This window comes from Polyodon spathula, chromosome 36 (assembly GCF_017654505.1).
Source record: "Polyodon spathula isolate WHYD16114869_AA chromosome 36, ASM1765450v1, whole genome shotgun sequence".
NCBI classification, from domain to species: Eukaryota; Metazoa; Chordata; class Actinopteri; order Acipenseriformes; family Polyodontidae; genus Polyodon; species Polyodon spathula.
Genome location: NC_054569.1, coordinates 3,534,173 through 3,560,531, shown reverse-complemented (window position 1 = coordinate 3,560,531; position 26,359 = coordinate 3,534,173). Strand labels below are relative to the sequence as shown.

Here is a 26,359-nt window from a genome sequence, read left to right as displayed (position 1 = left end):
ACTGCCTCTGATTTTAGATTGAGACAAAGAAAACATCATTTTGATCTTTTATTCAATGTTACATAATCAAAGAAACTAGAAAAGGATATCTCAAAAGTCTACCGGAAGCCACAGTAGTAGTACATGTATTGAAATGTCAAATGCTTCAGTTTTTGCTAGTTTTTTTGTTAAGTAGATGGAAAACTATAATGCAGAATGTAATTCAACACATTACTCTAACCTTATCCAGCAGGTTTCATTCGACTTTATGAAGCAAAATGAGTTCATTCTGCTGGGTGATGCAAAACCTTTGGCCATAGCTGTAGGCATCATACAGAACAATAGATTATGAAATGATGTTGATTATGTTGCCCCTTTAGTCGGGGGAGCAGCACAGTGACAAGCAGTCTATCCTAAATGCTGAAAGGCAGCAGTCTCACCGCAATCACAAGGGTCTTCTGTTTACAGGTCAGTTCTGATTTAATATTTAATCTGTTCAGATCATCCATATAGTCCCCATTGATTTCACTAACCTACATGTAGTTTCCAGTCATACACACTTGGTGATTTTAAAAACTCTTCTTGTGGCTTTAAAACCATGCTCCGGTCCTTATCTGCTCCACCACAGGAGCTGCCCCTTGACGAGAGAAGTTTGCCTCTGAGTTGGTTGGTAACCCGACCCCTCCTCTTCTCTCTCTCTCTGTGTCAGAAGTGGCAGGGTTACTGGTTTATTGATCTGCAGGGGTCTTGTCTAGCTGTACGCACGCTGTCTGAATTTGGTTCAGAGCGCATTTCTGCCGTTCTGAAAGGGACTGGGAGAGGAGGTGTATTTCCACAAGGAGCAGCCAGTGGGAAGGAAGTAATGTTCATTTCAGATGTTCTTCTCAGCCCCCGGCTGCTTAGAGCATGCTCAGTGAGGAGTTTTTGCCTGCGATGCCTGTCAAGACTCTAAATTTGAACTCAGTGACACAGACTGGAGAGAGCTGGGAGATTTGGTGCTTTTTTTTTTTTTTTTTTTTTGCTGCTGCTCGGGGGAAGTGGACTGACTAACAGCTATGAATGATACAAAGAATGAGAAATGGGAGTGCTGGAGTCGTGCTGGTTTGATGTTTGTTGTGCATTGAAGATTGTGTGGATAACATAAGAAGGAACTTTTATTGAAAAAAAGAAGAGGGCAAAACTACAGCCTTCTCAATGGGTCAGTATTGCTCTGGAGATGGGTGTTTTTAAAACTTGTATTAGTGTTTTCAATATGTTCTGTGCTTCTTATCTACCACCATACTGTTGTAGCACATGCATAGAAAAAAAACAAACCTCTGTGTTTAATAAATGTAACTTTGGTAACCTATTCTTCTGCATGCCACGTGGAACTTAAACAAAAGTTTTATTGAATGCAATAAGTATATAGCTGCGCACACCACTATAATCAACAGCTGTTTTTTCTGTCATTATTAAAAGTCTAACGACATGCAGTTCAGATCCAGACTTATTATTTAGCACATGCCTAAAGGCATTGCATCTCTTGTCGAGGCAAAACATATCCAGAAGCTTTTCCTTTTTTTTTTTTTCTTTTTCTTTTTGGGAGAATTGAATCTTTTGCACGGTGATATTTCTGCAGCAAAAAGCACGTTGAATGCAGTTTGAAATACGTTGTAAAGGTTGAGCTGCACTCCCCTGTACAAGAAACGACACGCGTGCAGACTTTACAAAGAAATAGGAATGTGTGAAAAGCAAAACGAATGTAATGTTCTGAAGTGTAAACCTGTGGATACTTTAATATAATTAGAGTGATAAAGTACAACGCTTGTTATGCAGCTGTTTTCTTGGATGACGTATTGAATTGTTTCAGATGCACGATCGCCAAAGAAGGTGGTGTTTGTTTTTTGGTGTGTGTTTCATGATGATCCTGATTCTCGTTCAGTTTAGGGACAGGCCTTGTCAGCACTCACGCCTAGAGAGATCCCTGAATATCCCTGAAGACAGACAGAAAAGTGTTTATATCTAGTGCATGTAGAGGTGACAGCTGTGTTTGTGTTCAGTCTGCTGTGGAACTTTGCTCATATCAGAACGGGGTGATGCATTCTGGGTGGATGAACTCAATATATAAACAGCACAAGTGTACAGTAAGATGTTTCAGAACAATGTCAGTTCAAAAGACAACAGTGGGCCAAATATCTTCTTTCATCATGCAGTATTCTCCAGGAGTTTGAAAATGCTAAAGCAAAACGCAAATACCTTTCAGCTCGTGTTAACTGCGTCTCGCGATTTAAAGTACAGAGATAGCGCCACATAACATTGGCAAACAGAACTGCTAAAATAAAAACCCACGCATTTCTAAATCGTAAAAGCTGTTGTCAGCTGAACAGGTGTTCCGAATCATTATCAGTATATTAAAACCCTATTTGAAAACTCAACCCTCCAATACATTTACTGAGAAGTGGTATGTGGAAAGGGGGAGGGTTTGTACTCTTAAGGGTGTGACAGCTTAAACAACATGGACAGCCAACAAGGCTCTGATGAAGGCACAGAAACTCAAGAAGAAAGCGGTAAACCCAACCTGACCAATACGGCTTAGAAAAGTTTACCACAGTGTCGTTGCACGTTCAATTTGTAGTTTTGCCATGCCTTTGCCATGGTTGTACTGTGCATTTACCATAGTTTACACTGGTTTGCCATGTTTATTAATATGCTTAACCTTAACTCGCTATTCTTTATAATGCTTACCAATGCTGTACCATCACTATGCTTTGTTCTTATGCTTTTACTATGAGAAACTTTTATAAGGGGAGTTATATTTTATTGAAAGATTGGATTGTTAGACTCTGTACTACTAAATCTAAATCAATATTAGAAGTTAAAACACTGTATGAGAGCATTCCTTTTTGCCATTGATCCTTCTGTGCATGTCCGACTCTTGTGAAAGCTGGTCGCTGTCCCTTTAAGAGCCGCTCTCTTGGGTGAATCTAGGTTGAATAGCCAGCATTGTGTACAGAGTGCCAGTAAGGCCGGGGTCATTCCAATGCCTCTGTTTGCATTATGAAAAGCTAACAATACCACTTTACCTCTTACTTCAGCTGCCTGGGAACGGGTCTCATTCCTAGCAGTGTTTGTATTTCCTTACCGATGTAATGGAAGACAAAAAAAAACATGCATTTAAGAAGATGGAACCATGGGTCCTGGAAGACATGCAAAGTATGATGAATTATCTGCAGCTGTCACTACAATGAAGGCTATTGTCTGTCGTCCTTTATGCTCCTTATCTCACTCACCAAGTAAGCCTTGGAGGCCAGTGTGCGAAGATAAACAAAGAGTGGGATTGCCGGACCAAACCTTAGTTATCAACTCTGTTTATAATATAGGACAAGTGGTCCAATACACATACATATTCGTACAGCTACAGAGTTAGACACTTAGCTGCTGTTGTTGTGAGGGTCATGACAGCCATCGGAAATAGAGCCGGGCTCACCTGGTAAAGGCATGTCCTGATGCTGAGGAAGGGCCCTACAGTCAGGACGGTGCAGGTTTGTGTCCTGGCTGTGCACAGTCGTCTTCACTGAGGATTCCTCAGGGATCGTTGCATTGGCTGCTCGGCTGCGTGTATCATGCTAATTTCACTTCCGTGATTCTATTTAAAAATAGACCGTGCCTCTCAGTGAAGTTATTCTTTATCCCCGATATTAACGTGTTAACATGTGTTGTTTGGTTATTGTTCACAGTAATATGTAGTGCACTATTTATGAACTGATACAACAGGACAGCTAATAACGAATCCCGTCTTCAGGATTATGATATGATCGATAAGTCGATCATATCATTGCAGTGAGGTTAATTTAAGTAAATAAGATTGGGTTTTATATAAGTGTACCTTTTAGTTTAAAAGAAAGTTTTACAACATGTAGGTAAGCTGTTTGTTCAGAGTTAAAAAAAAAAAAAAAAAATGAAAACGTGCCCTCTAATGACTACCTTTAAAGGGTATATAAGGACCTTTTTATTTTATTATGTTCCCATGTGCTGCTACCACTGTTTACGTAAGGTGTTTGTATTGTTTTAATTTATTTATTTATTTTTTTTTTTTACATTTTGACCACTTTTTTAAACTTTTAAATTGCATTCCCTGCCTCAAGATGGCTTCCCATGTACCCGCATGGACCGCTCAGAACTACATTTCCCATCATCCTCGTGCTCACTGGTAAATCCATCTCAGTTGCATATGTGAGCAGGGGGATGATGGGAAATGTAGTTCTGAAAGGTACATTCTAGCACAATAAAATAAAAAAGGTCCGTATGTACCCTTTAACGTAAAGTTTAAATCGTTTAATAATCGGGAACACACAGAGACGGTCGTGAAGACTCCCAGTACCCCCAAGGGCTCTCGTATCAGGATTATTAACAGGCTAGCAGGGGCAGCATTCCTCTCGCAGCAGGAGTGCTTGCAGTCCAGAAGAAGGCAGGGCCCCAGGTGCTCTAGGCTCTTTCAGTTAATGCCAGAGATTATGTAAGAAAACAGAAGCGGGGGTTTGGGCAGAGCGCTTCTGCCTGCACTTTGAAACAGTAAGACAGTAAGGAGGGAATGAAGAATGTGCTGACAAGCTTGCGAATGCCTCCAGCACATTGTCAGCACTGGGTACGCGCAGCACCTGGGTGCGTATGTTTTCATAACCAGCGCTGCATATTTCTGCTTGGTTGAAACAGCTTTCTTTCCCACCAGCCGCATTGTGTTCTTTATTCAGATGCTGCTCTTGTTTAGTGGTGTATTGTCACACAGCTAGGACTTATTGTACCTGCTGTTTGATGCAATCCGTCTGCAAGTGAAAGCGGGTTATAGCTAACGAAAGAATTCCTGTCATCTTACCTGTTACACACTTTCACAGGTTTTACTGTTAAAAAAAATAAAATAAAATAAATATCAATTTTGAAAGAAACACATGGTGTAGCCAACGTGGCTTTTCCTTTTATAAAGTGATCTGGTACTGCACTCGGGTAAAGAAATCTCTGTTTGCAAGTCCTTCTTTCAGGTAGTGGTGCACTTCCTTCATTTCACCTGTAGAGTGCAATTGTCCTGACTCCTTCAGTACCTTCAGCTGCTTCCCCTGCTGCACTGCAGCCAGTAGCATGAGGCGGCCCTAAAGACACTGCTCAGGTGAAATTAACCAGTGAAGGGACCTGACAACAAGGACTTTCCAAAGATCATAATGAATATTACAAGTAATACCCAGCTGGCTGAAGATATTCAACAGTCGGTTCTAGGTAGCAAGTTTAGACCTATTATAAGTTAATATGTCATGTGTGAGGTGTCTCTTATTCTATATGAGGTGTCATCTCATGCTAAAATGTTACTTTTATTCTGCCCTCCCCTGGTCGTGAAATGGTTCAGTCTGAAATCAACTGCCACAGCCCCTGAGTAATGGGTGTAGGCCTACAGGTGCTGTGTCGTGGTGAGGCTATTCATTAAAAACAGAAATTCTGCAGGAAATTTAAAGAGTGAAGTTAATAAATAGGGTGATCCATTTTACAAAAGGTATACTTCACTGTGGTTGGTTGATTTCTGATATGTGATTACCAGTAATAATTTTTGAACAAATCAGGCTTTCATTAAAAGACATTTCTCACGGCAGCCCCTGTTATCTCCGCAGAATGTGCTAACAATCATGAATCAGCTGTTTTTGCATGAGAGTGAACTCTCTATAGAGTGAAATGTACCCAGTATAATCAAAACGAGATGTATAAAACACACATGGACTGCTTCTATAGTATTAGCAGCTGAACAGGGATTGGAAACTATAGCATCTCTTGTCTCTCAGTCCTTTGCTGTAATTGAATCTCTTTGCAAAGAGCAGTCTAATGTTATATCATGCACATTAGGGAACAGCAGGGGCATACCCTCTCTTAATAATGAATGCTGTTTGTCCTGGATCCTCTGTGTGTTTCTGTCATATTTATGGATTCTAAACTCACTGCCTTTGAAGACTCACTTTGATGTTTGGAATCCCATTGGTCTTCAGAAATGAGAAATGAGAAATGGGTTATTGACCTGCTATACGGGTACAAGAATAATTATTTTTTAATTAGCTGGAAAATAAATGTATATTTAACATTAAAAAAATAAACCTAGTTACCCCATTACATTACCCACGAAAAATTTTCAGATCTCATTTGTGCATCAGTTTCCTTTGTACTAATAACAGAACAGTCCGATGGAACATACAGGCATCTAGATTCCAGCAATCACGTATTAGAAAGTTTGACCTGGAATCTTTTACTTTGTAAAGGAATTGTGTCTTTTGTCAAATGCAGTTTGTGCTGTGCATCTGTAAGTGGAAGGACTATCAAATTAATTCTGAACTTGTATTTGACCTTGTGGTATATTTTAATCCAAAATGTGGTAGTTTTAAAGGAAAAAGAAACCCTTCCTGTGCTGGTCGAGTAAAGGTTCACAATCCATTCCCTTTTAATGTACCTTCGAGAAGGGCTTAATGCATCTCACTAAGAAATAAGGACAGCATTTCTGACTAGGGGGAAAAAAGGAGTCAAAACGTGATTTGTGATCATTTTTGGCTGGCCATCCAGCCCTAGTGTGGGATGGTTCATTCCATTTTGATGCCATTTGAAAATCTGCAAGTGCTACCAGCACAGTTCCATACTGCCAATGGGTCGTAACACTGTAGAAAAAATGGTACCAAAACAGTGGCATTACCACTGGGAAGGAAATTCAGTTCTGCAGTAAATTGCAGCGGGTAAAAAGGGGGTGGGTTCCGTCTTTATGCTTTCCTAATTCTGCTTCTGATTCCATGTGTCACTGAGGTCATAGCTTTCGGTCAAAGAAAAAAACATTGCATAAACCATAGCAGAGCTTGACGAAACCACTCATGCCCCATTATGTGTGAATTGAATGCTTTCGCTAAGAGCTCGTAGCAGCCTGTCAGAATCTTTAATTGCTCTGCTGCTTCTGAGAGATGCAAATTAGAACTCTGAGTGTTCCCATTTCCATATTTTAAAAACAGTTGGATTGCAACCAGCATGCATAAGCTAAACAAGCCTGTGCAACATTTGAGTTTTAATCATGTTATCGCGTCCTATTTAAAAACGCTCCAAGCCTATTCCCACGAGTGCCACGTGTTCCTGTACAATGCAGTTATTATTCAATGCAAGTTATCTATCAATAGCAACTACAGTTATAAATCCGTTGAACACAGACATTGTTCAAATTCTAGACTTCCATACTGAAATGGTAACAGAGATGCCAAATGCAAACAGTAAGCGTTGTGCTAAAGCCAGTGGGCACTGGTAAAACAGGGCTGCGTGGTGAGCCTGGCGAGGCGAACGTTCGGGAGAGCAGGTTCTTTGCTAGGGATTCCAGACGGAGCGTTTCCAGGCTGGGATACTGAAGCGTGGTGATGTAATCTCAGCAGGGCAGCGAGGTCAACACCCCTCTCCTCCTGCGCGCTGTGCACTGGAATCTTCTGCATCCGCCGCACAGACACAACCTGAGGCTGCTTTGTGGTGGTGCTGCTGCTGCTGTACACTGCGTCTCCTGTCTCCTAAATATCTTTATTTCATGACTGGTTCAATTATGTTTCATGTTGAAAGGCTTTCATTTTGGGGGGGGGGGGGTTCGATCTTTTGGTTACATGTTGTCACCCGGGCTGGTAAGACCCTACATCACTGATAATGACCCTTTGTTTGGGGTTTATGAGCAGATGAAGCGTTTACAAGCCTGACATCTTCAGGGCAACACAATGACAAAACAGATGGTTTGAACCTTGTTGTCAAGAGAAGGTGAGGCAGCCCCTCGTAAAACTCAGCCTTTTATCAGCAATAAAAACCCTGCCAGCGTGTTTGTACAAGGCTGCCCCTGCCCCACTTAGTTAGCTCAATGGCTCCTAAGGCATCTCTTTGAACAAAGAGTCCGTTAAGATCATTCAGGAGAGCAAATATTTAGCCAGGCTCGGTAGAAATGATAGGTAGAACCTGCAGATATGAGAAGATCCCTTTCAGTGTCGAATGTGTGGGAGCTGGAAGCACCAATGAAACCACTTGACTTGACAGGAGGATGTTTAATTGGCTGCTCCGCAGTGGTCACCACCTTTGATTGCTTCAGGGATTCAGACCAAGGTGTGTTCTGAAGCAAGACAATCATAAACTTCCTTGGGAAACATCAGAGTTGAGCTCACTTGGATACCAAAGCACCTGCCAAGCAAGCGTCAACCATCAGAGCCTGTCCGATTTGCTGTCTTCATGATTGAAACCAGCTTGAGGTCATTTTTATTTATTAAGGCATGCATGTTCGGGACTCTGTTTTCTCAACAAATTATTCAGTCATATGAGAAACGTCTTGCTTGCGCAAAAGTGTGGGCAACACATTGCAGGTGTTAATAATTGTCCAACCCCTCCAGGTTATGTGCAAACTTAATCATTAAGCAGTGAGGTCACAATGGAGATATTGACACTTGACGCAATTCTAGAACCACCACAGGTCATAGAGGACCCTGTAGGGCAGTGATTCTCAAGCTTGGGTCAGGACCCTCTGGGTCTCCCTGCAAGGTTTCGGGGGGGGTCGCGAGACGACCACATCACAAGCAGATCTGCTCTACATAATGGCTACAGCGCACTGCAGCAGCGGGGCTTTTGTACAAATCAAACATGCTCTCCTTCAAACCCAAGAAAAAGGCAACAAGCTTGTTAGCTACAAACACCAGCAAAACCGGAAAATGTTAAATAATGCAACGCTGGCCTTGCGATGTGATGTAGAAGACTGATGGTTAAATCAGTGTTGAATCCCCTTTTTTTCCATGAAGTTTTTTGCAGTACGCAGCCATATCCATGACAATCTTACACAAAGAAAACGTCCCGTGGATGCGATGTGATGCGTTTTTACTGTGATGGAAACAATGACAATGAAACCGTTTGATAAACGTAACATCAACCCCCCCCCCCCCCCCCCCCCCCCCCCCCCCCCCCCAATCCACTTCTTAGGTTCCATAGCAACATAAGCTAACTCCCCAATAAAGACTTTTGCTTTTAACATTGTTTTTGTAACGCTGTGTAAAAGTAAGAGAATATCGATTAGCAGAAGAAGAAAACGTGCCAGCTTGTAAAGTGCGATGAGACTCTGAGAGACGCAGGGAGCAGGGAGCGGCGTCAGACATTTTCTGCACAGATTGGAACACTCTGAAGTGCTGAAATGGCGGCTGCCAGGAAGAGAGAGAGAGAGAGAGAGAGAGAGAGAGAGAGAGAGAGAGAGAGAGAGAGAGAGAGAGAGAGAGAGGGAGAGAGAGAGGGGGGAGGGAGAGGGAGAGAGACAGAGCAAGAGAGACAGAGAAAGAGAGAGAGACAGAGAGCAAGAGAGAGAGTTTTGGCAGGTGAACATGAAGTCTGTCAACCTTTTTTTTTTTTTTTTTTTAAAGCAGTTACAAAATATTTTTCAAGTGTGCCGTGGATGTTGTGGTTCGAAGGTTTTAAAAGCAGATTAACTGAATGTACATGATAATCTATTTATAATGAAAACTACTGAGTTGCTTTAATGGTGATTTTTGTCATTCTTTTTATGTATGTGTGCTTCCAGTCCAGACATTTGCAATGTGGAGATGGTCATGTTTCAAATCTCCTTTTGAATTTGTTCATATTGCTCATCTGTTTTTCAAGCATTTTTTGGCCAAAATCTCCCATAAAAAATATTTAGATAATGATGAAATGCACAAGGTTCAAAAGTATGATGTAATAAAGAAACATTTGCAATAAGCAACCCAGAAGTTTAAAGGTCTTGTAAGTGTCATTTGAAACTGATTTTGTACCATTGGTCTGGTTTGCCAGACCCTGATAAACACTATTCTTACACTACCCTACTTAAGATACCATTAGGGAGTCTGAGATGAATATTAGTACTGAAAGAAAAATCAAACATTATTTGACAGACATTTCGACTGGAAGATTAGTGCTGTTCGGGAATCATTTATCTGACTCCTTTATCCAAAGCGACTTACAGAGACCAGGGGGTGAACTATGCACCAACAACTGCTGCTGCAGAGTCACTTGCAATAGCTTTTGAAGCATTTATTTGCTATACGAAATGTATGGCGGCTGATTCTAATTTTTGAAAAGGCAGTGGATATGAACATACTCCTGGGTTGTTAGACGTTTTTCTGTCGTAATTTTGCTGCCAAATGCACCGTTGAAGTCTGGGTGAAGAACCTGAACAGCAAATAAATTAACCACAAATTACCTGTATAACAACTTCAGTCCAACTGCTGCTCAGTTTCTATCAAGTTTTTTTTTTTTTTCCATGTCTATCGTTGGCAGCCCAATGTAAATGGTAAGCTCTTCATTTTGCTAAACCTGTTTGTGTTTGAATTGCAAGCAGAGTAAAGATACCGGCTGTGAAAGTGTAAACCCTAATGCTTATTGATGTGGTGTGTTTTGACAGCTACCGTTAAAGTGGCTTCAGTCCCCTTGTCACACAGTCAGCAGTGCTCTGCATATTTGTTGTGCTCACCTCGTTCTTTCTGTCTCCTTTTATTTTAGCTGGTGTCAGGCCCTGGGCAGACAACCAGGTGGAGAGGGAGCCTGGACCCCATACTGAGGCGCTGTATCACTCTTTCTGCTCAGTGTAATTTAATTACGCCCCAGGAAAGACAGCTCAGCCCCCCTTGCATTGTGCTTAGTTGCCATGGGAACCGCAAGCAGGAGACTAAATTGTTCGGTAAAGGTGAGACTTTCTATATCCACTCTCTTACTGTTTGTGTGCACAGGTCTCGGTTGATTTCGTAAAAAAAAAAAAAAATGTTCATTTCTGTAGCCAGAGCTGTGCTTTTGCAGTAGTTACTGTCTTTTTTTTTATGGACCAAGAGGTTTGCACAAAGATGAAAACATGAGCTATAGAGAAAGTGGTAATGCAGAAATATGTAGTTTAGTTCCAACTTTCACAATTCTGGTCATCCTTCACTCTCTGTGGAAAGAAGCATCTCTTACTCTCTGTTCTGAATGCGTTTCATTTCTATTTGTGCCCTGTGGTCCTGGTTCCTGATGCTGTGCTTAAGGTTTTGGCTAGGGTTAACTTTATCTACTCCCTTTAAGATTGGAAAGCCTTCAATCAAGACCCCCCATTAGTGGGATGAGGCTGCCATCGATAGAAGGGTACCCCACATTGGGAACTGATAATGGTGTGCTTACAGTTTTCTGCAGCAGTGTCCTGCCTGGTTCTCTAGTGCAGTTTTTAAAGAGAGAAGGGGGGGGGGGGGGGGGGGGGGGGGGGGGGGGGGGTGAGGAATGGTATACGAATGACGACTGGTCCTGCACGCTGGTAACTCTTTCATGTAACTGATGTGTCCTGTTTGCTCACTTTAATGTTCCTTCCTCCTCTGCTTCCTGTAAAAGAATGCATTAAACCACATTGTCTCAGTCAGACGTATTTGTCCTGGGAGCGGTTCTTTCTTTAAACACAGAACAGAACTCCTTGACCTGCATTGTGGGCTGCAGGGACCACAGTGCTGTTTTCAGTTCAGAGGAGGAAGAAAAAAATGCAGTCTAACCTGTACTTTAGCATGTTGACTGTACAGCATTGACTGAGTAAGGAGCGCAATGAAGCGTAATGAACACAGTGTAGTCCACTTTTCAATTAGAACAGTGTGTCCATATAGTGTTCCTCATACAAGTTTCCCATAGTAATGCATAGCAAAGTGCAGTAAAGCATAGTAAAGCATGGTATAGCCAGGGAAAAGCAAAGTGCACTGAAATGTACTGTGATAAACATTTATAGTAAACTGGAGCGACTGGAAAGTGTGTTGTTTTGTTTTTGTACTCAGCACTATTATAGGCAGTGTTATCCTGGTACCTTGTGTTGAGGTGAAGGACATTCATGCTTCTGATAAAGTGAACCCTTCCTGTGTGTTTTAGTGCCTTTTTGCCAGGGTACTGGTGAACTGCTGCTAAAGTCAGCTCCAGTAATTGTTCTCAGTCCCTCTGACGTGACATGAGACGACTGTGACTTTCCCAGCTCCTTTCCAATGTCACTGGCAGTACAGCTGTTTAAATGCATGTTTGGGTTGCTGTACACATCACGCATATATTTAACACGGCCAGATAACGAAATAAAAAAGCTCTACAGTGCAGTAGTCGCTTCTATTAAATACGTATACTGCATAATTCTGAACTCTTGTTGTCTTTTTCTATCAATAATTCAGTCTGTTCAGTGATTTCGATACACACTCATGCAGGCCTATCCCAGTATGTACTGTTTGGGCTAAGTGTGACATCTATATCATTTCATAGACAATCCAAGTATCCAGATAAGCCCCCCGCCCTCTAGCCACCCTGCTGAGAATAAGCCTTTTGTAGTAGGAGGGATTAGAGGGGGGTTAAGACTGTCCTGAAAGAAAAATGGCTACAGTGCCCTTGCGTTCTGAATTGAATTTATGACCTCCTTAGGGGAATAAATGCACCTTTCTCTCTGCTGTGACAAAGGCAGTTCTTTGTGCCTTGAGGACAGCGCCTCTAATGTATTTAAAAAGTTTGTTTGCCTGTTCATTATTTGTTTAAAGCTTCAGTACTGATGCCCGATTCCAGCATGTATATTTTACACACCGATACAGCGTTGTTCTTTTATAATCCTGTGTTTCATAACCCAGCTATCAACACACCCAATGGTAGAATGCACAATGAGTTAGAAAATTCTTTGAGGAACGCATCGAGTCTTTCTCAGTGCTGTCCGTAGCTGTGAAACACTTAAAAGCGCTGAATTTAGAAACACTTACAAAAGACACTCAGTAAATTCAATGCCAGATGTTTTGGGGAAAAGGGTTTAACATTGCAATAGAGATTGCAGAACATCGGCACAAGGATTTCTCAGATCTGGATTTAAAAGAGGGTTAATTAATCTTAATGACTCGTGTTCTGATGCACTGGCTGTTTGTCTGCTTCACAGCAGTTATAAAAGTATAGCCAGTCCCTGGGGCATCTCGTGAAAGAGTGATGCTGCTCTGCACCATTAGAACAGTGCTCTCATTTCCAGTGTGTAAAGACTTCAGGCATGGTGGTTAGGCAGGCAGTAAATCCAGGCAGTCTCACTGAATTATATAGAGGAACAAAACCACATGCAAGTAGAAGCTGTTTCTGTTTGGCCTTGTGTCAGTCATCCCTGATAAACTTTATAATAAAGATAAGAAAAAAACACAACTGCATCTCAGCGATGCCCAATAATCAGACTATAGGATTCACAGCTGCATCTCAGCGATGCCCAATAATCAGACTATAGGATTCACAGCTGCATCTCAGCAATGCCCGATAATCAGACTGTATGATTCACAGCTGCATCTCAGCGATGCCCAATAATCAGACTATAGGATTCACAGCTGCATCTCAGCGATGCCCAATAATCAGACTATAGGATTCACAGCTGCATCTCAACAATGCCTGATAATCAGACTATAGGATTCACAGCTGCATCTCAGCAATGCCCGATAATCAGACTATAGGATTCACAGCTGCATCTCAGCAATGCCTGGTAGTCAGACTATAGGATTCACAGCTGCATCTCAGCGATGCCCGGTAATCAGACTATAGGATTCACAGTTGCATCTCAGCAGCCCAGTAATCAGACTATAGGATTCACAGCTGGTAAGCCCATCAATTCTGGACACTACATGTGTGTGTTCAGATTCTGTGCTACCAGGCTACAAACACGGTTCCGTTGTTTCAAGGAATTTTATTTTGGGAGAATTTTATTTCTGTGTGATAAAACATGGCCGAGAAATGAGTCACTGTTCCAATACATCTTATCTATTGATGTCATCATGTGTATAAATCATTACCTAATAATTTAGTTTCTTTGATTTGTAATATATATTTTATGTTGGATGTCTCTTCTTATAAAATAAATCATTTTGCAGAGTTGTGAGCAGCCAGAAACTACGCAGGATCTCTTATAATAATAGGAGACACCCTACACACAATGCATTCATATTGTTTTGTGTTTCGTGGATGTGAAATGGCCTGCAATAAAGTCAAAAGACCATTGACAGACAGCTTCCCTGCACATGGCTATTATGAAGATATTCCTGCTGAATAATTACGTTGAGATCCAGCATCCTGTTTACAAGTGTAGAACGACAGATGTAAGTGAAGCTCACAGGATCATATGGACCTGCGTTCTGAAGGGGAGGCCGTTGAGTCAGGCACAGCTCGTCCGCTTCCTCGTAGCTGATCCCAGAACCTCCGTCCACTACTTTGTCTCGAAGGATCCCAACGATAGGTAACCCGTTCTACACACTCGCCGCTCTCTGAGCAAGTGTCTCTGCTGTCGAAGTTCATCTTCTAGGCCGGTCTGAGGGCTGTGGTTGAAATAGTGATCAAACTTTATCAACTCCTTTTAAGGTTTTTAAAAGTTTCAGCTGTCTCCCATAACTCTTTTGTTCATCTACGTAGATTCAGTTCTGTCCAGATTTCTACTGTTGTAGGAAGCCCAACCGCAAATGAAACACGACAGGACCTCGCGCGCCACCCAGTGCCAGCTGTCCCCAGGCCAGTGTCAGAGAGCCCTGACACCGGCACACCTGCGAGGAAACAACACACAACCCAGGGGGCTGCACTCCGATCAAAGCAGCCCTTTCAGTTGGGGGACCATAACAAGATTGTCTCCTCTGGACTTTCATCTGCACACCTACCATGTGTCCTGCTGTGGTTTTTTTCTACCAGATGGACATGTGTGGCGATCAAGCAGATAAATATTCAAGAGAACCAATGTGTTCTTTCATAGAGCTGAGCCCTGCGACTCTGAATTGCAGACTTTGTTCTGTACAAAGTGCTTCACAAAGAGTAAGACAGGCAGTTTATAAAGCCAGCTACAACAGCAGTGATATCCAGGATGAACGATAAATGCGACATCTCCTGTTTGGTGGAATGCCGCTCTTTTCATTAAACACTCTTTAAACTTAATTGCTTTTTTTAATAGAAATACTCTGGTCTTAGATCATGTGAAGCCATTGTTAATCTCCATTGAACACAGGTCAGTGGCGTAACTCTTTCTGTTTCCTTTTTCATATCTCAGTCAGACAGGCATGTTTGATAACATGTGATGAAGAGGGTCAATCTCGCTGGGGCTGGTAGATTTAGTGAAGCGTCTGCGATAAATAATTTGGTTTCGGGGGCTTTCGTTTTGGCTGGGGAGTGAGAGAGGGGCTTGGAATTTACTGCATGTTGAAATACCTAGGCAAAATAATTCCAGAAACTCTTACCTAATATTTATTACCGGCTTTAGTAGTCTCACATTGTCTGAATACAAGGTGCGTTGTTTAACTGCTGATTGTGTCAGTGGCACAGCCCATTTAATGATTCTCTTACAAGCCAAACCTTTTCATGTAGCCATTTAAATAGAAAATATCAGAGCTGCAAGTGCTGTTACATTATGCCCCTGGGGAATCCATGCATGTATGTAGAGTATGCATGCATGTATGTAGAGTATGCATGCATGCATTTCAAGTATTCCAAGATATTTGGTATGTAGGGGGTTGAGTTAGGGAAAAATGGGCAATAAAACCTCAATCCCAGTATTGAGCTTATATACATAAATGCATGCGTGATCCCAAAGCATACTGTCACTGAGATGTTACTGCATTGGACTACCAGTATGCATCATCAAATACTAATGTGATTATAGCACAGTACCATACTACTCCATTATCCTTTATGATAGCTATAACCAGAGAGATGGGCTTATGTCTCCCTTAGCCATATACAATATTTCATGCTTGCTTTATGACTTTTGCTGCCAGTTCCTGATCACCTCTCCCTCGCTTTCTCTCTCTCGCTCTCTGCTTCCAAGTTTCTGTGCGATTCATATGCTAATAGAGGTCAGGAGATGAGACGGTTCTCACGTTAAACTTGAAACTTCTCATGAATACCAGCCTGTGTCAGCCCTTTGTCTGACCAATGCATAAGCTGTGAGACATAAGCCAGAAGTGAAATTAAAAGCTGCTGAATGACCCAGCAGGGAGGGAGGGGAGGGAGAGGAGAGAGAGAGAGAGGGGGGGGGGAGAGAGAGAGAGAGAGAGAGAGAGAGAGAGAGAGAGAGAGAGAGAGAGAGAGAGAGAGAGACACACATGGCATGCTGGTACAGCTGCTCGAGCTGGATTATACAGCTGCAGTGTCCCCTGTTCACTGAACTTATTAAGGGCTTTGCATTTCACAACCCTCGAGGGGCAAACGGTTAGGACAGTTCCAGCACACAAGGAGTCGTTTGGATTTGTCCCCCCAGTGTATATCGTTTTGGGTTTTATTTGGTGAAGTAGCTTCAGAACTCCATTGTCATACCTTGCATGTTTCATGATGTTTGCAGGAGTGGTTCTTTCTGCAGTCGCTCGTTTTGATTCCTTGATTTCTTTATTTTGAAATGTTGTGTTAAGCAGCTTTCACTGAGTTCAAGAGAGGCTCTTCCCATTCCAGTGTCCTGCTGTAGCCATACGTGTTCTTTGCAATAAATGGTTCTTAATGCAGTTTTGTGTTAAGATGCTTTGACTGTGAGTCCAGGCTCTGCTTTTCCGTTTCAGTTGCCAGCTGTACATGTAAAGGCACAAGCACCTTGCATATAGTGCAGAGTATTGCCAGATGATGCAGCCGCTTATCGAGCCTGTGCTGCATATATAGACGCCAGGCAACTAAAAGAGCAGCTCTTGAACTCATGTGAAAGCGGCTTGAGACAGACTTTAACAAAACAGCAACTGCACACTTTCAGTAGTTTCACTACTTGAAAAAGCAAAGCAAACAGCTGCTTCGTACCACAGGCATCGCCCCAGCTAGAAACATGTAAAATGGAAAGCTGTGGTTGTTTTCTGTACAAATGGAACCCTATATGTTTGCATGGGTTTGCAGTCAGCCGTTTGAATGCCATGCTGAGAGGTTTTTATATGCACTTTCAAAGAGATGATGTTGAGTCTGTAGATGTATATAGTTTTCTTGTAATGCTTTACTCACATTTAAAAGGCTTGGCTAGCATTCTTGATTGCTGCAGTGGTGACTGCAAGTCATGTGGAATTCCATGTGGGAAGAGCTGCACTCTGATCATTATTGAGACAAAGGAGTGAAACATGAGTTGATGACACAGCACTCTTACGAGGAGAAGGTGGGGAGAATACATATCAACCCATCCCTCCGCTACCTTGCTCTATGTATAAAACACTGTAAGCGTTACATTTAAGCATGTTTAGTTCAGTTTAAGTTCAGGTTTTGTACAGCATGGTGGAACGGACTCTTGATACCGATCGATCAAGCGTTAATGAGATAATGAGAGATGTGTAAATTGAGTGTGTGTGTTTATACAGGAGTATGTATGCCTTCATTTAACGTGTCATTTCAAAAGTACATTAGGTTATTTACTTTTATCCCCACTCCACAACTCAAAATTACAAAAGCGTCATAGACTGCATGTCCAAGGTTTGCTGTTAGAGGTTTCTACCTTAGTCCCTGAAGGAGAATCAATGTGTACCCAGCCCTTTTTGGCCTTGTACACAGTTTCTGTATAAATGACGGGTGCTTTTACCCAGATATCGTAAAGTTAAATATGACATCCCACTAAATAATGTAATAAAAAGCAGTGTCTCACTGTTGAGGCAGATGGATTTGATGGCGTATTGCCATGGTTTGAGAGCTTAGGGGAGGCTCTGTGCGTCTGGGCAGTTCAGCAAACTGTTTTATCAAAGTTATCCAAGAGCCCAAAGTTCAGCATTGAACTCTACCGGCACCATCCACATGGGCATTTAAGAGCTCAGTCTTCTGATTGGCTGCCACTCATGAGTGGCAGCCAATCACAATCCAAAGATCCCAAAGTGTGGAGACGTTCTGAGTGTTCCAAATTGAAATTTAAAATGCAAGCAAAGAAATAATAGATTGATTTAAGAACTGCTTAATAAATGTAGTGGAGTCAGATTTTAAACAGTGCCGTTTTAATAGAAAGTTTTGGATCCAAGTGTTGTTGTGTGATCTCTGCAAGGGTTAGGGAGCGTTCTGTTCACAGTGTTTACTTTGGCAATGGGATCAACACGTGGGAGAATGTATGTTTCTGTGTTTCATATGGGCCAGAGGGTATTTTAGGCCCCCCTGCTGAACCCAGAGCTCTGTGAATGATATCTTTACTAGCTCAGGGAGATCATTTTCAAATATTTCAAAGATATATTTCCTGCATAGGTTACATGATGCTGTGTTACAGTCTGTTTGCAGCTATGCACTCCCCTTCCCCCTTCCACAAAAAACAAGCAGTTTTGGTGCATGTGTGCAATTCATTAATTTATGACTCATGTATAAGACAATGCAACACTGAAAACATTGTTGTAATCTTAGTCTTTCCATAACTACAAATGGTAGATGGAATGGAACTAACTCAACTCTTTTTATTCTTTTTTCTTCAGATGTTGACAAAAAAAAGATTTATTAGTATTTTCTGTAGCTTCATTTTAAACAAGTGCTCATTTCAAGTGCACATCAACTGTGCTTTTTCTTTCTTTTTTTTTCTTAACATATTGAAGATTGAAAAGGTTCTGCGTCAGGATCAAGTAGCACTGGTAACGCTAGAGGCACTCGGGTTTAATCTCTGGCTGAAAGTAGTGAGCGCCGTGGGGGAAAAACGGAAAAAAGAACAAAAACTAAAGTGTTTTGTGATGAGATGTCGCAGGCTGCCATTTACTGTAGGAATGTTTAGATTGTATCACAACAGAAAACATGGAACCAATTAGCACAGTGGAAACAAAAGGGGCATTGCGGTTTCCGGAAAACGACGACATGCATGCCTCCCGCACCTACAGGGGATAAACTGAATGCTGACAGTGCACTAATCAGGGGGCCGTAACTGATCAGCTATCCAGCCGTGTTAAGAGAATGTGCTGCAGAAAAGGGGGTGCAGAGTATTGTTAGAACAGCCTGAGTCATACTGTAACACGCTGAACAGTGATTATTACTCAGTATAATAACACGCAAAAAGACAAACTCGACAAACCTTTACTCGGTATCTTTCAAATGTAGCTTGAAATGCAGTTTCCTAGGTATTATTTGTGTTTACTTTGCCCTCATCTTTCCCTTTCATGGTGTCTGCAGTCATATTGGACGGTTCTTGCTGCAAATAATGCTTTATTTAAATTTTTCTCTTCGATTCTAGTCGCCTGCCTCAGTAACATTGCCAGCCAGATTGTCTTTATAGGAGCAAGAGCATCTAGTGATCTTCCCGTGGATCGAGTTGCTCGTTGTATTGCTGGTGATGCACACCAGTGCTTACTCAGTGCTTACTAATATAACGACATTTAGGCTGATCTAAAATCTGATGTATGTGTCTTGCAACTAGAACTGAAGAGCAGCAACTGCCACGTCTTGCACATATGAAGTCGCTAACTCATCTCAATGCTCTTACCAAGAATCAGAGCACCAAGACTATAAAGACACAGCCATGTTGTACTTGCACTGTCTTCTGTTGGATATGTTCTTCTGTCTCTGGGTTCAGGCTAGGTTTGCGTCTAAGGTGAGAGGGGTTTGTTTGCCCAAGCTGGTCACTATGATTCACTGAAACCAAGTAGAGCTTTAGAGGCCAGTGCAGAATACAGAACCTCTTCAGTTCCTAAGGAAGATTATCTGTCTTCTTGGCATCTGTGACTTTTTCAAGGACGTCTCTGTTCTCTTCCAAGAGGAACACATCTGTGTCATCTCATTCCAAATCCCTTTTTTTTTGTGCCAAACATCTTTCAGTTTACCTCTCCTGGCAGACAAATCATGTTGATCCCCTACTGATAAAATACGCACCAAACTATTGCAGTATAATGAAGTGCTTTATTTTGGGGCCACCTCCCTACCTTTATTGGCATTTACTGTTGTTTTAGTGCAGCTCGGTTTTGATAAGGGATCCTCATTTTCTTGCTGTAAGCTTGCCAGGTGGTTCTGCTGTATCATTTGTAGCCTGACAAAGCAGGTTTGTCAATAAGGAGCTGGAAGACTATTGCAAAGCATGTCGTCACCACCAGCCTATCAGAGCCCCGCTTCTCGTGAACAATGGGACATACACTGCTGAGGGAATTTACTTTCAAAATGAAAGAATGACCGAGGGAATCAGCCACCGGCAAAACAAAGAAAAGTTTCATTCTACCATGAAGAGCTCAACTGCAGAATGTAGGGCCTTGGTTTGAAGCAAGTCCAAGGGTTCAATTAGAATACAAGTATTTTAAAAGTAAACAACTAGCAAGAAACTACTCAGAACAATGTAAAACTGTGCCTTTGTGCTGCTCACTTTCTCCTTGCTAGTTTGTACTTTCTTTCGCTAAATGACATTGACGACATTGAGAAAGACAGTTGAAATGCTTGTCACTGAGTCTGAAACTTTCTTCTGGTGTTATTACATATACCACCACTGAGGGACTCGATTCTCAAGCTACAGCAGTACTACAAACTGTCATTATCGTTCTTTCTGTCTGAAAGGGGGAAATAAAACACCATTTATAAAATTCTGAAAAGAATAAGAAAATACTTTAGACAACTCACAAGCCTCTAACTTCAAAGCCTGGGTTGTTTGTTTCTAGTTTAGTTACTTTATGGGCTGCTAATGGCATTTTAGAGTGAAGTGCTCAGAGTGTTTTACAGCTGAGGATGAAACACTAAATGACTGTCTGGTGGCTGAGATTTACCAATCTGAGGAATTTCATAGACTGACGGCTCATGAAGGAGACATCGCTCTTCTTTGGGAGGGCTAGAGCCCTCGATGGAATCAGCCAACCCCTGCTTTTGCAGCAGCTTCACCCCCCCCCCCCCCCCCCCCCCCCCCCCCCCCCCCCCCCCCCCCAGTTGCTCCTTTATGTCATCTGCGGCCGTTTCTGTTGATAAATAACCACTTTATATGAGACGTTAATTTTAGCTGTGAGGTTCTTATTTCTAGTATGTTATCAGCTCTGAAATATGAATGGGTGCTTAGTTGTAACGGTTTTTAAAGGTGCAGTATCCCTCCTTGCTTAAACAAAGACTAGACTTACATTAGAAGAGTTGCTATTTTATAAGCCTGTGTTATAAATATCATATATCAGATTTACAACAGCATAGTAATTGGGTTAAAAAGGAATCGTTCAGCAAGTAACAACATAATAATCTCCCGTGGGAAGTTTAAAAGACTTTAAAATGAATTTTGTACTTGTTAAGAGCGAATTTATCACTTTTCTTGTGTTGGAAGATAGTTGCATGAACTGCTTGTTTTGTAATGTAGGGAGATGTTTTGGTTTTAATACCACGCTCATTAAAACCCAACATCTTCATGTTACTTAATCACTTCCCGAAGTAGTTTTAATCTACGAGGGGTTGCACAAAGCTATAGGCTGGTATTTGCCAGTTTTCACTGAAGCACTCAAGCATGTGAGAATACTGATTTACACTATGAAAACCTATCGAATATAAACCATGGCTTTATATTCAATAGATAGTTTTAGTGTCACATGTCTGAACATGCTGGGCATAAGTGCTGATGCAGCCAAACTTTACCAGCGTCGCGTGGTTTGCATTCACAAAGAATAGAAGGAGGGAAGCTAGTTTGCTAACCATCCCCCATATTAACTCTGATATTTACCTGGAAATGCAGAAATTATACATTGTACCAATTTATTTAACTTGTTTTCATAGTTTTTTTTTTTTATAAACACTGATGCATTGTATACATGTTATATAAAATTCAAATAAAGTCATTTAGACCGCTTTGATAGAAAAACCGCTGATCAATGGATCGAAGCAGACACAGGTGTAGAAGTGCGCACACATGATTGTGTGTGGATGTGGATTTGACCTCGTAACTCCCATCTGCAAGACCTAGACACTGTTCCTCTGAGCTGCCTCCCTCCAGACCTCGGTAATTGGTAATATTATTGGGTGTCCTGACACAGCACGCATCGCACAGAAAACCAGATCGACCCAGACTGACATTATTGAGCTTCATGCAAATGTCATTGTGCTGAGCGTGTGAGAGTGTGACAGTTGAGCTGGGAGATGGCTGCAATATATATTCATCTGTCTGTGTCCAGGGGCTTTTGCGATGGCTACAGCAGTGGAGGGTCCCCTCAGTGTCATTAATCTTTCCATACCCCTTTCACAGGTCTAAATATACTGCTGTCTGTGTGGCAGGTAATTATTTCAGCCCCCCAAAAAAACATTTCAGAGTGGCCCTCCCAAGGGCTCGGGGGGAAATTAACTTCAGCTCGGATGACCTAGATATGGGAAGTGCTCACTATTTTGAGTCTCCCATGTCATTTACGCTCTTTAGTGGAATGGATTCTTTGTACGCAGTCCCTTGCAGGTATTATGTTATGATGAAGATTTGTAAAGAGATACTGTTATGACCAGAGGGATTTTAACTCTTTCAACACTGCTGAGCTGCATACAGGTTGAGGAAATGAATGTAACCACTCTTGGTTGAAGTGTATAAAGTTCTGGTCATTGATGGCCTCTGCTGGTCAGATTATTTGCAAGCCTTCCAGGTGATTTTCTTAGTAACCTGCTCACAGACGTTGACAATACAGAACTAACCCTCTTAGTATCACTCCTGTTAATGTCACTCCGGCCGGAATACAGTGCGAGTCAAGAGGTATGAAGACACAGTTTAATAAAACAAGGCAGAAAACGAAACAGACATGTTGGAGACTAACACGCCATTAGAGAGCTTTTTTTTTTTTAAAGAAAAATGTGTTCTTTCTTTATCTAAGGTATTGACTTCAGTGCAGTAAGTTGCTTGAAACACCCTCAGAACTCAATAATCACTTATGGTGGAAAACTAAGGAGACTTTTTTAAAAAAAAAATTTTGCCACGTTACTCAACACAAGCTTCTGAGCTTTGAAAATCCAAATTCTAGACAGACCCGTTAATCCTGTAACACTGGCACAGAGCATGATTACAGAATGTCTCTACAGAAATCTTCCAGATGGCCTCTTTTAAAGTCACTAAGCTGTCAAACAAAAAAAGAAGTGATCAGAGTTTGTATCTCTGTGTTGGGGGGGGGGGGCGTTCACACGTTCTGGTGCCTCGATCAGATCCTTTCTCTTATATTGCGCTCGAGAAATCAACAGCCGCGCTCTCTGCCAGACATGTGCTCCTCCATTCTCTTTCCAGCCACGTTCGCCTCCGGTGTTAGTCAGCGAATTAATAAGTACAGAAATGCAAACCTTTTTTTCTTATTACTTTTCATCGATCTGATTGCAGTGTCATTAATTGAAGGGCTGGGGTGGTTTGGTTCGATAGGGTTGGGGGGGGGGGGGGGGGGGGGGGGGGGGGGGGGGGGGGGGGGGGGATGGCTCCGCACAGGACTTCAGATCTGCGTGGCACAGACAGCAGGAGGACACTGCTTCGACCTGTTTTGCAGCCCTTTTTCAACGGTGACATGAATTATTCTTTTTTTTGTCAAACCTCATAATCTTTCACAGGCTACTTCTCTGGGTGAATTAAACAGGGTTTCAACTCCACACAGACAGGGACGAGAGGGTTAACGGACATGCATGGTTGCTTTACCATTGCTAAGAAATATGTTATGACTTTGAAGAGCCATTCTTTAATATATAAAGAATGGTCAGCACCTTTTTTATAGAAAGCTTTGATGTGCACGAATATATATATATATATATATATATATATATATATATATATATATATATATATATATAATATTGTACTGCTATGATATTTGTGTTTATTCTAGTTTTAGAGTCTTGTGACCCTGTTTTGAAAGGCACATTTTGAGCCCAAAGTTACAATTATAAACACTGCAGTTGCTTCATCCTGCAACATTTTTTTTCAGTTCTTCTTTTCCTCTTAAACGTTTGACCCTTTTCTTCATGTCTTATCAATGAATAGTATCTTCCAGAAGCAGTTTGTTTAACGTGTATTGAGAATGTCCCTAGTTTTAGAATCTCCCTTTCATTCTTCCCTTTGTTACATCATCTCCATTGTTCAGCCTGTGTACAGCTAGTAATATGACTTGTGACTTGGCCGAATGTTTTTTGGGGCACATCAGCAGGTGAATTTTCCCATTCTACCAGGAATGTTTGATTTCACAGTCCAGGAATGCATCTTTTTGCCCTTGTCATGACTATTCAGTGCTGTCATGTAACCAGGTAACCAGGAACTGCTAGAATGTGGCGGAGAAAATAGATACATTTATTTATCTTGTGAGATATTGTCCCTTCCTTCATACAAAAGCATGAGATTTTGAAATATAACAGGCAATAATGGCAGATTTATTCTGTAATGATATTAGGGGAAGTTGGTTCTCATGATTAAAATATATATATTATTTGCAGCTTTATAAAATAAATATTAAATGTAGCCCTCAAATGCAGTATACGTTTCAATCAAATCACATCTCTGCAGTCGTGGCTTCTCACTTTCAAATGAGTTCAAAATTAAATCTTTACTTTGAATCTCCTACAGAAAGATAGAGCAGCGGAGCCCTGAACCCCAGCTTGCTGTCAGTTTGATTCAGAAAAGGACACGTTCAAACATCTGTCTGCAGTGTAATCTTTGTGAGGCCAGGCTCAGCATTAACAGTAAGTAGAGAGAGTGATGTCTTTAGCTGCTATTCCGTGATCCTGCCTGAAATGCTTTCAGGAACAATAAGGGCTTGTACATGTTTGCTGCTTGAAAACAGAGTAGAAGATTCTGCATTCTGTAATGGCTAGTTCTCCTAACCCTACCTAAGGCTTTTGGTTATGGTCTGCATTGAGAGAAACAGGATAACTATCCACCTTTCAAACTGAAAATTCAACTAAAAAATAGTAATGAAACGCGAAATCCATCTGCGTAAACTTATATATAAAAACTACATTTTAATGGTAAACACATTCAATTAAATACAACGTTTATATATCTCTGTAAGTTTGACTTTTCATTCTCTCATTCTGAAGCTTTTTAAAAAAAAATTAAGAATTCTCTCCTGTAATACTGGGACAAATATTTTAATATTTGAACAAACTGGTTGAAATGTATTGGCAAACGTGACAGGAAACCCATTTGTTAATATAACTTGATTTATACTTTTTATATAATATTTTCTGTTGTATTAATACTAGGACATGACAGAATTTGAAGTGTCTGCATTGCGTGCAACACAATGACATCTGAATTAAATCACACACATGCCATTGTACAGAAGAGCGTCACTGGCCTTTCATTAATAGCTCATTTGATGGGGCATCATATTTTAGTGTCATATGGTAGAAAGTATACTAATTCAAATTGAAAGAATATTCCTTTCAATCTGGAACGAATGTTTGATCTTGCAAAGCCCAGGCAAGCTCCAGCACTGTCCTATCATAATGAGTATTATTATTCTTGAATCATGATGTTAGTCTTAGTTTAATCCTCAAACAGTCAGAAACCCGCTGACTGCTTTAGAGCACTGTCTGGTCTATCAAGTACCATACGGCATAGAAATGCATATTCACATGCAGTGCTTTGTGCTGGAAAACACATGGATTGAAAATAGAACTCTACACAATGCAGTATCTTCTTCAAGACATCAGATTTGAAATGCTGTCGTTTTAATATCGGGAAACACACTGGGTGGTTTATTGCATTTTACAGAATAACACGCACATGAAAAATAAATAAATCAGAAAGTGCGTGTGGTAGAATTTATGATAGTTAGAATATATTATTTTTTTCTTCTCCTGTCTGAAAAAACATATGAATTCCATTCTGGAATGCATTCATCAAAGTCATTTTTACATGTGGCACAGTCTATGCATAACTATATTTATTCCTTATACACATCGAACTGAACACAAACTAATTTTGAATGCATTTCAGATTTTTCATACATACATTATACTACATCTTATATATTTTTTTTTTAAATCACACAGGAGCCAGACAGTGGTGGCATTTTGTAACTTTTGTCCATGCAGCACAGATTTTTAGAGAATTGACTTAACAAGCCTTGTCATTACAATACATAGATAAATACATGTGGTAGGGGATACAGCACAGATTCATCTCCAGAAATGCACAATTGCTTTGGCTTGACCTGTTTCTTTGTATCTATACTTTAGTTTAGTTGTATCTATACTTTGCTGAGATCTTTGGAAATAGAGAGCGGGTTTAATGTGTAAATCTACAGGGCTGTGTCACGCTCAATGCGGCGCTCACAAATGAAGCTCCCATCTAAATGTGGGGGCTGTGCAGAGTATGAGAAGCACTTATTGTATTGCTTTAATTTGGGTTACCATTATGATCTAAAGGATATTTGACATATTGTATTAACCACGCTGTGTCGCATATAGATCTTCTGGGTTTTTATATGCAATCATTCCATTAGGTCTGTCAATGCAGATGTTCTTTAAATGATGCAATATTTTAGAACAGAAATCCAGTTTATAGCCTTTTAAAAGCATCATTCAT

General features: G+C 41.1%; 1 long non-coding RNA gene across 1 annotated transcript; it reads left to right on the top strand.

Annotated features, from left to right (window-relative positions):
* Nucleotides 1–24,497, top strand: LOC121303973. The gene is made up of 3 exons (XR_005947893.1): nt 1–1,177; nt 10,498–10,681; nt 24,392–24,497. It is a non-coding gene; the product is annotated as an uncharacterized LOC121303973 (long non-coding RNA).
* The last annotated feature ends 1,862 nt before the right edge of the window (nt 24,498–26,359 follow it).